Raw genomic sequence first — 16,047 nt, 5'->3', positions numbered from 1 at the left:
ACCTGAATCAAAGTCAGACGATTAATCAACTTAGCCACCCAGGAGCCCTGAAGCTGAACTTCTAAATATGATATTTACAAATAGTACCAAGTAGGCTTTTCTTCAAGAGTGAAACAATTATTTACATGAGTTACAATGCTCAAGATTAAATATTTTAAAAAGATGATTATCTTAATAGATGATTAAAAAAGAATTAAAAAACTACCTGTTTCCAATTTACAAGCTAAATAAAATTCACAAGACTTATTAAGCTGAGGGTAGGAGACAATTTCTAATTTTAGGTATTTATGACAAACCCAGAACAATCAATATATGCCATTTTTGCCAAACTGAAGGGGAAGATAAGGATGTCCCTTTTCATGACTTTCATTCAGAATCTCTCAGATAATGCCATATTATTTAGAAAGTAATAAAATAACTAAGTCCTGGGAAGAATAACACAAAAATATCCAATTTACTTGAATATCCAAACACTGTGAAGCTTCCCTTTTCGAGAAATAAAAGACATGGGGTTGGTGATCTTGATATATCATTGCATAATAAATATGATGGAGACACAGACAGAATTAGGGAGAAAAAAGGAGGGAGAAGGGGGGCAAATAGGAAAGTGATGAGAGACAGGATCCAGGCAAAAAGGAGAGACATCTCTACAAAGAAATGTCTGGGATGAAGAAGTGAAGGGGTAGAAGGGAAGAAATACAGAGAGAGACAGAGAAACAGAAAACAGGGCAGCATGGAGAGAAGGGAACTGCTATTATTTTGACATAATTTTTAAATAAGTGTAGTAACCAAAACTTCTTCCTCTCTGGAAAGTTGTAAAGAAAACACCTGAGTAGATCCCCTCTCTCTGCCTACCCCCTCCCACCCGCTGCTTTCCCACGTTTTAAGTCAGGCTTATGTTCTTTGTCCTTGTCTTTTTCTTTCATTTAGTTCTTTTTCTTTTTCTTTCCTTTAGCAGAGGTATAGCTGGGTATAGCTGGGACTAATCTGGCAGCCAAACCACCCTACTTCTTTTCAGGTTTTTCATCCAAAAGTAGATATCTATTCCTCATGTTTGCTCCCTTTTGCTGGCTTAACATATTGCTGGTATACTTGGTATTTGTGCCTACATATTTCTGCATTTGGGGCATCCCAGGTTGTGATTTTCTTTATGCCGGTTACCTGACCTTCATTCTTGGCTGAGTGATATTGAAAAAGTCAAAGAGCCTTAAACCCTGCTTTCCTCATCCATAAAATGAGAATGCTAATAAAGCTTGTTTTACAGTTTTGTTTTATTAGCCACTAAGATAATGCTTTGCAAAATGCTAAACAAATATTAGTTATTTTCAGACTGTCAGAGTATCTTAGTATACTCTCCTCTGCTACTGGGAACAACCAGTGAGCTATTATCAATAAATTACCAACAACAATTCAACATGGCTCTGAAGTTTCACCTGAATAACTTCCAAATTATAAAACACTCAAAATGTAAAAAAAAAGGGGGGGGGAATGAAAATATTGAATGATACCACAGAATCACTCAACTTTAGATATAAATCTGTACCTCATAGAAACAAATTACTTCAATTTCAGGGCTCTGGTCTACAGTAATGTATGTCCAGCTTGCTAGGGAGTGATTACAGCACATTACTAAATATTATCAATATATACCAGAGACAAGGCGCCTGGGTGGCTCAGTCAGTTAAGCGTCTGACTTGGTTTCAGCTCAGGTCATGAGCTCATGGTTTCGTGAGTTCGAGCCCCAACTTGTACTGTGTTGACAGTGCAGAGAATTTTATATATATATAAAATAACTGTATATATATATAAATTAAAATATATACACCAGAGACACAATTTCTTGACTGGTAAATAAAATAGGAAACAAAATCATGGCTTTGTTTAAGTGGCTACAGAATCTAACTTTAAATATATGACAGAAGTTAGAAGGAGGTTGAGGGAACCCAGAACTTAAGACAAAAATTGTGAAAGACCTTTGGGGAACTGGAAGTTGGTGGGGTCATTATGAAGGAAGGAAATGGGGACCCAAGGTGGAGCAAGGCCAGGAGCCAAATGAGAGAACAGTCTGTAGAAGAGCTTTCTGGTGTGCTCAACTCTTTCTGCATGTGAGCTAGCCATTTTCTTTTTTTTTTTTATATGAAAATATGTTTAATCCCAACAAGAATAAGACAAACGCTAATTAAAAGCATGCTAGCATAATTTCTAACTTTTCTTTTTTTTTTTTGCCTTATGATTCCATTTATTTTTTATATATATATATATATGAAATTTATTGACAAATTGGTTTCCATACAACACCCAGTGCTCATCCCAAAAGGTGCCCTCCTCAATACCCATCACCCACCCTCCCCTCCCTCCCAACCCCCCTCAACCCTCAGTTTGTTCTCAGTTTTTAACAGTCTCTTATGCTTTGGCTCTCTCCCACTCTAACCTCTTTTTTCTTTTTTTTCCTTCCCCTCCCCCATGGGTTCCTGTTGAGTTTCTCAGGATCCACATAAGAGTGAAAACATATGGTATCTGTCTTTCTCTGTATGGCTTATTTCACTTAGCATCACACTCTCCAGTTCCATCCACGTTGCTACAAAAGGCCATATTTCATTTTTTCTCATTGCCATGTAGTATTCCATTGTGTATATAAACCACAATTTCTTTATCCATTCATCAGTTGATGGACATTTAGGCTCTTTCCATAATTTGGCTATTGTTGAGAGTTCTGCTATGAACATTGGGGTACAAGTGCCCCTATGCATCAGTACTCCTGTATCCCTTGGGTAAATTCCTAGCAGTGCTATTGCTGGGTCATAGGGTAGGTCTATTTTTAATTTTCTGAGGAACCTCCACACTGCTTTCCAGAGCGGAGCTAGCCATTTTCTTGTGGCCCCTGCAGCAGGAACACATCAATGGCAAGTGAACACAAAGAGCAGGTGGCAGGATTCACCAATGCGGTCCAGCTAGGGAGGGACAACAGGCGGATAGCTTTGAGCTGTCCTGCCTCCCCAAGCCCAACCCCAGGAGCACATAATGTCAACCTTAGGAAGGAGACTGGGGAAATAGGAGCACAGGTAATGCTGTTCTCTGAGGGGCAAGGCCACCTGTCAGAAGTGGAGTTGAGACCCATTGGCAACACCAGAAGTCTTGGGCCTGAATTCTTGTCCCAAAGACTCTTTTAAACTGACTTCGACAGGTATAATGTAGGACTGAAGCTTCCACCCTTTCTCCGGATTTATAATAAATCCAACGGGGTTGGCACCTCAAGAGAATAAGAAATCACAAGAGAAAATAAGAAATTTGGGAACTCAAGATCTGGGAAAGATAGAAGAGGACAAACAACTTATGGAAAAAAAAAAGGAAATGGAAATAATAATGAACCATGCAAATTTTGAACTTAAACTAAGCACAGAATATATATTCTTACAGATAAAGCATAAAACTGGTGGCAGACACAGAAGTTGTATAAAGAACCCTTTGGGGATGCTGGTATCAATAATATAAAATATGAAATAAAGAACTTAAACTAGAATAAAGAAAAAATTAATAACTGGATGATAAGGTCAATAATACTTTAAAGAAGGCACCCATAAAGATTGAAAGAAAGGTAAAATAAGTCTAGAGATAAGGAGTATAAAAATAGAAGTGTCATCACCCAGAGTAGCAGACATATACCAGAAGAGAAAAGAAATAAATAAGAAGAAAGAAATATTTAAAACATTAATTTAAAAAGTCCTCAATTTAAAAGGCAATCTTTATTTATTTATTTACTTTGAGGGGGGAGGGAAAGAGAGAGAGGGGGAGAGAGAATCCTAGGCAGGCCCCTCACTGCCACTGCAAAGCCCAATGCAGGGCTTGAACCCATGAACCGTGAGATCATGATCTGAGCTGAAGTCAAGAGGGACACTTAACCAACTGAGACACCCTGGTGCCCCCCAAAAGTATTCAATTTAAATTATGAAAAGTTCATATATAGTATTAAACAGAAAGTTAAAAGCCCATACTGTATATATATTGTTATAATAATTGAGAAAGTCTAGTACAGACAACATTTTAAAAGCCCCTTGAGAGAAAAATGCAGATAGCTTACAAAAGTACAAGTTTCAGATTAAATTCAGATTTCTCAGTGGCTACACCGCATGTCAGAAGGTAATGAAATAATACTTATGTGTTGATGAAAGAAAAATGTGAACATATATTTTTATCCAGTAAAGCTATAATTTAAATGTGAGGGCAAAATATTATTCTGAGGCATATGAGACTTCGTAAAATTTACTTTACAAAATTTTTCTTGAAAACACTCTTGGAGGAAGTATTCAAACCGAAATAGAAATGGACTCAGAGAGAAACAAGGTTTAGGAGATAACATTGAATAAGTAGGTCAACAAAACTTTATAGTGGTCTAAATAAACAGTGTCCTCAAATTAAGAAAAGAGCAGAAAAGAGTTGGTAAGGTTGAGGGTTTAGTAGATAGAGAAAAAAGAGAAGAAAGAAATGGATATTGGTGTCCTTAAAAAAGACATGGGAAGAAATGCATATACATTTACATAAAGCTATACATGTGTGTAAGTCCCCAAGAGTAAAAATCAACGGAACAAACTTTCAAATCAGAGAAAGAAAATTTGCATTATTCAATGCAGTTTGGAAAGAATGAACACATAGTAACTAGAGAGTCAGAAATATATATGTTATACAGAACACCCAATATACAGAGGCAGAAATCCTAATGTAGCAATAATTATAATAAATGTAAAAGGGCTAGACTATAAAATAAGAAGTTAAAGTCTCTATGATTATATAAACCATATGCAGGTCAGCCATGACAGCAATTTTAATATTAGAAAAAATATAATTTTAGAGGTACTGGGGTGGTTCAGCTGGTTTAGCCTCTGACATTGGCTCAGGTCATGATCTCATGGTTCGTGGCTTCAAGCCCTACATCAGGCTCTGTGCTAACAGCTCAGAGCTTACAGCCTGCTTCAGATTCTTGTCTCTCTCTCTCTCTGCCCCTACCCTGCTCATGCTCTGTCTGTCTCTGTCTCAAATATAAATACAAACATTAAAAAAAATTAAAAAAAGAAAATTTTAGGTAAAAAACATAAAAAGAGAAAATAAGGTGAGTGCTACACTGGTTAAAGGAATAATGAAAAAGAGGTTATCAGAAACAACTGAATGTATATAAACCTATTAATAAAGTCATAAATAAATCAATATCTGTTCAAATTCAGAGAATTTTAATACTATCGGTACTTGGAAGCTAATGTATCAAAAATATAGATATTGAGCAAACTGTATAGTATATAAAACCAAGATGGAAAGTTGTCAAAACTGAATCTGCTCAGGATCACAAAATATACCACATATAGTCACACACACACACACACACACACACACTCACACACACCCATTATTATAATGCAGTAATAATAGAAATCAACAAATATAAATACAAATACAGATAAAAATTTCACACATTGGAAAAGTTATATTAAATAGTACTTCATTGAGGAAGACATACTTAATGAAATAATGAATAAATGAAGTAACTTATCAAATGTGGCATTTGGCTAAAACTTTGAAAAAACTATTTGTGCAACTTCAGAGCTATGAAAAAAACAACAAAGTAAATGCCAAGAAACAAGAAGGATAGAAATAATAAGGAGTGACTAACAAGGGTAAGAGTAGAAAATCATGATATACGTGGAATTTTATCTATCTAAATTTGGGAGCAGAATAGATTTACCCAGTAAAGAGTACTTTTATTAATCGCCTCTAAAAGTACATAATAAGACACAAAGCACATATTACATCATTATGTAGGTTTTATCTCTGGGATGGAAAGGTAGTTGAAACAGAAAATCAATCTATGTAAATCATTCTATTAGTGGACTAAAGGAGAAGAATGGCATGATCATTCCAATCCTCACTGAAAAGGTATTTGATAAGGTTTGATCCTAATCTCTGATATAAAACACCAGAAAATAAGGAGCAGAAGGAGCATCCTCATTTTGAAAAAGCAAAAGCCTACCCTGACTTAGAGTACCAAGACTTTTGATGCATTACCTTAGGATGAGATGGGGAATTTCCTGCAATCACAGTATGTAGTGGGGAGCTGAAGAAAGCTTAGATGTCGCTTATTAGGGGAAAAAGACAATAGGAATTCTGTCTCGGGAAAAGATGGAATGCTAGAAAGCCGGCAACAGTAAAGAAGTAAAATTTATTCAGCACCATGAGTAAAGTTTAAGAACAGTAATAAGTTTAATGTCAGCAGCTGACAAAGACCTACGGCACAACACTATTTTTTTCACCTTATTTATTTATTCTGGGAGAGACAGCACTAGCAGGAGAGGAACAGAGAGAGAGAGAGAGAATCCCAAGCAGGCTCCACACTGAGAGTGCATAGCCTAATGCAGGCTCGAACTCAGGAACTGGTGAGATCATTACCTGAGCCGAGATCAAGAGTTGGATGCTTAACTGACTGAGCCACCCAGGCGCCCCCACAAGACTATTAGTATAGATTTTGAAAGCCCACAAATATTCGAATATATTTGTCAAAAATGCTTGCATAACTTTGAATGTATTTTAGATACTGTAGCTTTGGTGTCTATAAAGCCAGACTCCAGTCAAGCAAATGGAATCTATGTCAGATGATGTAATACAGTAAATATAATTCAGTGAACTGCAGCATAGTTGTCAGTAGGAGGGAGTGAAAGCTGTAGAAAATGGAATAACTGCAAAAGCTCCCGCTACTCCTAGGATGTCAGACATGATGGAGGTACAGAGCCAAGGAGCCAGGCCACATAGGGGAGCTGGAACTTTAGAAGAAAAGGCACTCAAAGGTATTCTCATGGAGCCTAAGGAGATGGCAGCTGCAAATGTAAAGGGAGTTCCCCCAGTGATGCTGGAAAAGACCAGCTATGTAATTTGCAGAGCTGAGGGTAAAATGGAAACATGTGACCCCTTGTTCAAAATTTAAGAATTCCAAGATGGTGACAGCAGAGCATTCAACTATGGGTGGGGTCCTTCTGTGTGCAAGGCCCTTGCAACTGCGTGGGTCTCATGCCCATGAAGATGGCCCTAGCTGGGCCTCTGGGAGAGGCAGGGTACCTGGTAGGAACTAAAACCATGCAAGGGCAGATGCTCAGCACAATCTGGGGTCACAGCCAATACTACTGAGAGCAGAGAAACAGGAGTAACATCACCTGTCCTTCCCCACCCTCCTTTCTTGTGTCCTTCCATCAGTGCCTCCTATTGATCCAGACTAACTCGATGTCAGGTGAAGGGAGCCTGTACGTGTATTTCACAGAAGATGATTTCCTTGTGTTATAGAGCAGGCCAGGGGAAGGGCAAGGGGAAAAGCAGATCTGTTGGATCTGAGACTAATCTAGGGCCTTTACAGAAGAGGGAAACAAAGAAGATAGGAAATGGAGGCTGAAATGATTAATAATAAAATGAGGGCTAAGCCTTATGCAGACCAAGGCTATCGGTACACCTTGAACAACTTTGTGTGTCTGAGATAAGCTATAACAAAACAATAGCTTTATTAAAAATGATAAAAAATAACACTTGTGGACTGAAACCTCATATAGTAAAAGATTTCAAATCAGCCAATGTGCTATCACGCTCACTTAATTGTTTTAAATTTTATCTGTGGGAGATCAGAGAGCCAACTGTTCTGCATTTTGATAACTCCACAGTATGTCTATGGGGCTATGTCATTTCTATCAGCTAAAGACAAGACCCAAGTTGAATGCAAATTAGCAGTGACTTAGAAGAGACAATTTGCTTGATATTTTAAAACTGTTTATTACTTCTCCAAGTCAAGAAATGGTCAGGACCATTCAACAGATTATTCAAACAGCTAAAAAGAGAAAGGGAATGATAGAAGATAAACATATATCCAGTGCTCAGTATGTGTCAGGGTCAGCTTTGCATGTGTTGACCCATTTAATATCTCAACAACAATATGTGAGAAGTACTAAGTAGTAGCTTAATTTTATAGATGAAACACTTGATGACCAGAATTGTTAAAAGCTTGCCCACATCACACTACTAACAAGTGGCAGAGAAAGGATTTGAACTCACTTATCTTTCAGCTAAAACAAAGTAGAAAGGTAAGAAATTGATCAATTGATGGGTGGATTTTGCCTTCTAAGTTCTAGCTCATCTTCTCTATAAGAAAACTGGCTTGGGGGTGCCTGGGTATCTCAGTAGGTAAGCACCCAACTCTTGATTTCAGCTCAGGTCCTGATCTCACGGTCTTGAGATTGACCCCCGAGTCAGGTTTGGAGCTGGGTGTGGAGCCTGCTTAAGATTCTCTCTCTCCTTTTCCCTCTGGCACCCCCACCCCCACTAACTCTCTCAAACACACACACACACACACACACCACAAATAAACAAACACAAAACAACAACAACAACTACTACCTCCAAAATTGGCTTGGTCACACACCAAAGATCTAAGAAATATTCTTCCCTCTTGGCTTAGGGTGGAGTCAGGGCAGATGGGCAGGCAGATTCTTACTTCTGTCAGTCTCCATCCTTGGTCCCGTGTGACTTTCCAAAAGCAGAGCTGCTTTAACCACAGTAGAAATTTGCCCCAAATATGACCTATCGTGCTGGAGGGGAGGTGGGTGGAGGGATGGGATAAAAATGGCAGATGGGTATTAGGGAAGGTACTTGTGATATGCATGGGTGTTATATGTAAGTGATGAATCACTCCATTCTACTCCTGAAACCAATATTACATTATATTTTAATTAACATTTAAATTAAAAACTTGAAATAAAAAAAACAAAAGCAAAAAAAAAGCAGTTTTTAAAAAAAAGCATTATCTCTATACGAGATAATGGGGTTTGAAATAAATTAAAGAGAGAAACCAAAGGACACAGGTTGCTTACTTTATTTATGTATATAAGTCTTTTATTTCTTTCACTGAATATATTACACCCCACCTGTCTTTATAGCCTAGGAGTCTATTTTGTCTTTATACTTATGTGATGGACTTTTCCTTTAAAATACCATGGAGGTAAGCACCAGTTTCTCCCTGTGGTTGACTGAAATGAAATATGTAATCAAAGCTATTAAAATATTAAAAGTTCCATTATTGTGTATTGATCAGGATGAAAAAACAGTGGCTAGTAAGGTTAAAGGCAATTAAAAAAAGAAAGAAAGAAAAGAAACTATCCAACCTTCTGGCCTTTGTCAATGAGTACCTGGTTGTCTATATTCATTATACATGGAATTTGTTAAAAATTTATATTCATATTGTTATAAATGTGTTCTCTTGATTAACTTGCTCAGTAATTATAGGCTGAGCTTTGCAGTAAATCTCAAACTTACTTACTTCTGCTTTGGTTTATTTTGAATAGGAAGGAAACAACCCTGTAAACAAAGCATCATTTTGGAAAGAAACACAAGAATTAATGGTATTGTTTCTACATCAATATTTTAGGAAAAATCTGCTTTGTCCTCCTCCATTATTTCAGGATCTGCTCCTCTTGCTTTGCTAAATGGCAGCAATTCAGCCTTTGAATTTCTTGAGGAAAATAAAGTTTGAATGTCAGGATCAAGACCAGTGATTAGGAAGAGGTGAGGCCAAGGTGAAGCATCCTTAATCCTCTAAAACAAATCCCTATGAAATCAAAAAGTAACGTAGAATTCTGAAAGGATTGTGCTGTTTGGGGAGGTTTTAAGTTGTCAAGATGATGTAAAATAGAAAAAGTGCCATGACGTTCTCCAATCCCCTTGCTTGTCAATAGCATGTATCACAATTGAAATGACAGAGGTGACATTTGCAGGGAGACAGTGTGGGCAAGTCTTTTAGCTGTGCACCCAGAGACACAGGAGGCTACTCAGTGGGGCAAATGTGACAAAAAACGGAAGCAATGAAAGGTCCAGGAGAAAGTGAGGAAGGAGTAAGGAAGTGGTAGGTTCATCACGAATGGTTATAATCCTACTTCTTCGCACAAAAGTGTCCCCCCTCCACCCAGGTCCTTACAAACATCACTGTGCATTTAGTATCAAATAATTAACATTAGACTTACTAAAGTATTATTTGTATGTATAATATTTTCACTGAAAAAAAAGGGCAATCTAAAAGCTGAACAAAAAAGCACAGGGAGGGAGGCTCCAATGACTTTTCCTTTCCACCGTTTAATGTCTTCTTTTCTCTGCACCGTCTGCCTGTGCTGAGGGTAGTGACTAGTGCAACTGAGGCAGGTCCCTCAGAGCAATGTTTTCTTTTGCTCAGATCCATATCTTTAAAATATTTTTTGTCTGCATAATTGTATATTTAATAATTGTAATAGTTATACATGCTCACTATTGAGTTATACATGCTCACTATTTGTCCAATCCTGTAAAGTTACAAAATTTGTTTCATAATCAAGTTGCCCAGAAACACTATTTTTTTATAACGTTTAGTTATTTTTGAGAGAGAGAGAGTGCACACTCAAGCAAGTGGGGGAAGGGCAGAGAGAGAGAGAGAGACAGAATCTGAAGCAGGCTCCAGGCTCTGAGTTGTCAGCACAGAGCCCCACAGAGGGCTCGAACCCACAAATGATGAGATCGTGACCTGTGCCAAAGTCAGACACTTAACCAACTGAGCCACCCAGGCACAACTAGAAAAACTATTCTTAACATTAGATATGCTTTCTCAAGGTTACATACACATGCACACACACATGCACACACATGCACAAAGATATATCTACAAGTTGGAGAATCTTGTTCTATATCAAATGTGGTACTCTATGTTCTTTACTTCATGTTACACTGCAAATATTTCCTCATACCATTAAATATTTCTTGAAGACACTATTTATTGCTGCTACTTAATATATCATCATGCAGATATATCAGAATCCACTTAGGTATTGCCCCAATACTTGGCATGTTTACGTTTTTTTTGAGGTCATTTATAGTTACTTTGTGATTTAGAATTGCAAGGACCTTTTCTCTAGTATATAATTTTCTCTCTAATATTAGTGAGTTGCTTTCTAATTTTGTATTCACAAAAAGTAACTGAGGAGTCTGACTTCAGGCAAAAATCCCTTGTGTGATTTTTCAGGCCTGACTGTAGGCAATTATAAAGTGTTGCCTGGCAGATCTCATTGGGGAAAGCTGTTCTCCCCACGCCAAACTTGGTGCACAGCCAGTGTATTAATGCCTTCTGGACTCAGTTAAGGACTCAGTACCCACCCCCTGTAGTATACTCTGATTTCTTTTCCACTCCTACCCCATAGCCCTGTTTTTCCTTCCCTGCTCCCTGAACTCTTGCCCTGGGTCCATTAGAAGAAGAAGAAGAAGAAGAAGAAGAAGAAGAAGAAGAAGAAGAAAGAGAAAGAGAAGAAGGAGAAGAAAGAAAAGAAGAAGAAGAAGAAGAAGAAGAAGAAAAAAAAGAAAGAAAGAAAGAAAGAAAGAAAGAAAGAAAGAAAGAAAGAGAAAGAAAGAAAGAAAAAGAATAGAAAGGAAAAACAAAAGCAGGCTTTTGTTTAGTGCATTTGGGCAGTGGGACAATTTTTTGCTCCTACACTGCATGTCATCTGACCCTCTACCAGTGTGGTTCCATCAGGAAAATGAAACACAAGGGAGCTGGTGCCTATTTTCGCCTCTCAATTATACTATCACAGTAAGTGAAGAAAGGCTTGATTGTTACTGTCAGTTTGGCTCATTGTCCTAACTGACCACTTTATCACCTGGCAGCTCAATATTGGTAGGGGGTTCTTTTCTCTGTCTTTCAGATTTACAGTTGGCACCATCTCTAAATGCTTTTTTCAGTTTCGCAGGGACTAGAGGAAAAACCAAAAAGTTAAAAATGAAGTAGAAATTAAAAATGAAAATAAAAATGAGCTAAATTCAAAATGAAAATCCTGGAATGATGAAAATAAAATATGTGAGGCAATATCTCATTTTGAAGACCTTCTAGGCTTTTTTAATCTACATATCACATTCGATTGATATTTATTTTCTCACAAAGTTACCACAAACGTTTTATAAAGAAGGTATTATTTACCCATTTCACAGATAGGGAAAGTCAGATGCCAAATCAAAATAACAACCTTTTGAAAATATTCAACTTTCTTTCTGTGGTGAAAAATCTGAGTAAATTTCTTGGCACACAGTGAAATATTTTAGAATAGAGAGATTTTATACTTCTGATTATATTTAAAGACAGTATGTGTAAACATATACTGAAGATCAACATTCATCTACCTTGAGTTCATGGCACCAAATAAAACATCATTTTTCCTAATGTTTCCTCAGAAATGTGTTTTTGCCCTTGAGGAGACAAGATTTCTAGAGGAAATGAAAGTAAAATCCTGACTTCCATTCTTACACCATGTTTCCTCCTCTGGTTGGAAGTGATTGTCAGGAGAACTTTATTCCTTACAGGAAATAAAGCATATTTAATTCCTGTCAGTCCGAACTCAAAAACTCGGACAGATGGAAAGAACAGTGCAGAACACTGTAAGAAATTCACCTGCTTCCTGATCATACATGCTTTTACCATTTTCAAGTATTCACCCTGGGGAAAGTGAAATGTCAATACTAAAGATGTAACTTTATTAAGTGAAGAGAAAAAATGCAAAAATAGGATATGATCCCCTCCCTTTAGAAGATACTCAGAAAGAGGCAAAACAAAAATTGGACGTGTGGGTTTTGGAGAGACCAGTGAGACAAAATAATGGATGCATTAGTTATGATCAGGCATGTTTACTCGTCTGCAGCTCTAACAAATGTTCATATGCGTGTTGCATCTCTACGCCTGTTCTTCCGTTTTAGAGATTTATATTTGATGGAATCTCAGAAAAATGACATAGAGAATGATTTTTATAACTACTGCTGAAAAAAATCACTGGAGGTACATAAATTAGGCCTGCGCCCATACTTCATTAATTAATTAGTTTCTTTGCTTGTCAATGATGCTGAGAATGTGCCTTGAGTATGAGTTAGATATTTCAGGATGTTGCTAGATTAATTCATGTATCTATTCTTCAAATACATTCGAGAGCCAATATTAGCTATATATTGAGCTGGCTTCTAGGATTCATGTGACAATGAATAAGAAAAAAACAAAACAAAACAAAAACAAAACAAGGAAAACCAGAACTCCAGGAGCGGGACCAATGATGTCAAATCAGGCATTAGAACAAACGGCTGGACTATGAGAAATGAAAACTGTAGTGTCTTATAAGTGTTGTGGAAACATGGGGCCAGAGACTAAAACCCCATGGGCCACACCAGGTTTTCCACCTGTCAGATTAGCCTGCTTTCAAGTAAAATGAAGCAAAATCAGGGGTGTCCGGATAAGAAAAGTAAAACGGTATGAAATAAGATAAACCGTCTTTAATACCTTTCTCAACATGTAAACATTTAGAACCCATTTACTGTTAAGTCTATATTTGATGGCCAAAGATAAAATGTGAGTTTACGTTTGCAGCAAGTAATATCAAACTGCTTATAATTGTAATACCAAGGTTAACTCTGTTGTTGGTGCATACAAATGCATTGGTTGATAAAAGTGCTTTTGAAGTTTTCTGGGTGCATTTGCATTTCACACATGTGAAATATGGCTGCCTCAGTTAAAATGATGTATATTGTATTTGTATTGATAAATCCTAATCCGATCTTGATCACCAAGTGCTTTCCAGATAAGCTTAATTTATACACATTCACCCCATAGTTCAATCTAGTTAACATTATTTTTCAAATACCAGGCATTTTCATGGAAGTAAGGGAAAAAGAAGTAAGGCAAACGGCACTAATTACTACTTCTTGTAATCCTCACACTAAGCCCCACAGTAGAAGAGTCTCATAGACTGGATGTTTTTTCTCAGGCACAAATACTAGTGATCCCTCCGTGGGCCTTGGCTATGCTGGGCTTTCAATGTTTGTTACTTGCTTCATTTTTATGGGGAAAAGGACACGGATTCTTGATGCCTCTTAAACCATCTTGGACAGAAGGAGTTGTGCATTCCGGCAACACCAGCCCTTGATGGATAGTGGCTTCACCGGAGTCCCAACACTGCTGTCCTTCAGAGCAGGGTAGCTCTCCGGGTGATTTTGACTCAAGGCCATCACATTAAAAGTAGAGTTCTTTTCTTTGATAGCTTATTTCCTCCTAATATCCAGCAGAGCAGAGAGGGGCTTGGCTCAATGGCTTAAATTTAGGGAGGCAAGTTTTGGCTGTATGAGAAATTCAAAGTTTTTAATAGGTAGATTCCGCTAACCAACAGGAAATTTCCTTTGACAAGATTATATTTTATAGTACTTTAACATGTGAACTGCAAACATGTCATTATATTATTTTATTTTGTTTTGAAAGGCAGAAAAGTCATATTTGTTTAAAAACTATCTAGAATAAAGGCTTTCAGATTTCAAATCAAAGAAAGATAATCACAATCAGAACTTAAAAAAAATATTTTTCATTGACTTCTTTGATATGGATTAATATTTAGTTATAAATTATTTTTGAAATGTATATGATGTATTTTCCATTTCATGAATGCACAATAAATGTTAAGTATTTAATAAAGCAAATGGTGGCCACCATTGTGTGACTAGGTAAAATAGCATAATTTTTCACAAAGGGAAGTTCAGAAAAGGACATTCATAGGAATAATAGTAAAAATACAGACTTCCAACAATTTTGAGAGCATCAAATATAATTAAAAATTTCCAAGAATGAGCAGCTAAGAAATTTTATAAGAGTAATGCTATTATAATGATATCTATATGTCTAAGACCTTATGATACTTTTAATGTATAGAATGCATGGTGATTTTCTTGGTTTGTTATTAAAATTATCATATTGGAGATATTTAATATAATAAATGTTAGAAAAATGTATAAATTCTATTTTTTAGTTCTAGATGAAAACTTAAAAATATCCTTGGATGTGTATGTGTGTGTGTATCCCCTTTTCCTATGGATTTTGTTTCTACCTTGCCTCTTCCTTAGGCATCTACATATCTAACTAGAAATAAAAATCTTATATTATGTGACAAATGATTCCAGAACTTCTTATTTGCCTTTTAAAAATGTTTTAAAATGTGCTTATTTCAATTTTAATTTCTACCACTTATTTGCGTTGTCTGGTTACTGCAAAGATGAACAACACACTTGGTAAAAGTCACAATTATTAAAAGTCTGTGTGTTTCTGGAAGACAAAAACAATAGAAATACATGTTGCTGCTCTATCTTATTATCAATGTTACTAAAATTGTGATTGAGAGGCATAATAATTATCAAAAGACATGTCACTTCAGTGAGGATGAAATTCTTCCTGCAAATGTATTGCTCTAAAATAAAATTATTCTAAACTATGCAAAAATATGTCATCTGGACTCTTCTATTTCATGATTTTATTACTTTTATTCATTTCTAAAATGAAGATCAGCTATGTGTTTTATTTTTACGATGCTTTAGTTTATCTAGCATAATATAAATTCCAAATGTTTACTAATCATATTAATATGGACCTTGCAAAGATGAAAATAGTTTAGATCATATATTCCTGTAAGGCCATCAGTCATTTTTATGCTACAGGGAAATAATCTTCTTGGTATGTTGCCTGGGAAGTGAACTCTCTTTTAAATCATTTCAATTTAGATATTCTCCCCCCTCCCTTTGGAATGCATTTTATATGAGCAACAAATAAATAGTAATGATTTGTGCTTTTGTTGTGCATGCAAATCTTATATGTGACACACACAAGAAAGAATTCTAACAATTCACCACCACATATTCAGAAAGATACAAATGCCTACAGTCTTTCTTTTTTTTTTTTTTTATTTTTTTAATGTTTATTTATTTTTGAGAGAGAGACAGAGCGCAAATTGAGAAGGGGCAGAGACAGAGAGGGAGACACAGAATCTGAAAAGGGCTCCAGCTTCTGAACTGTCAGCACAGAGCCCAATGCCAGGCTTGAACCCACCAACCCGTGAGATCATGACCTGGGCTGAAGTCAGATGCTCAACCGACTGTAGGCCCTCCATGCCTACAAGTCTTTCTAATCTATACTATTGACTCAGAGAAATCACTGGAAGAATAAAG

Source organism: Lynx canadensis, chromosome A3 (genome assembly GCF_007474595.2).
Source record: "Lynx canadensis isolate LIC74 chromosome A3, mLynCan4.pri.v2, whole genome shotgun sequence".
Classification (NCBI taxonomy): domain Eukaryota; kingdom Metazoa; phylum Chordata; class Mammalia; order Carnivora; family Felidae; genus Lynx; species Lynx canadensis.
Note: the sequence above shows the minus strand (reverse complement) of the source record.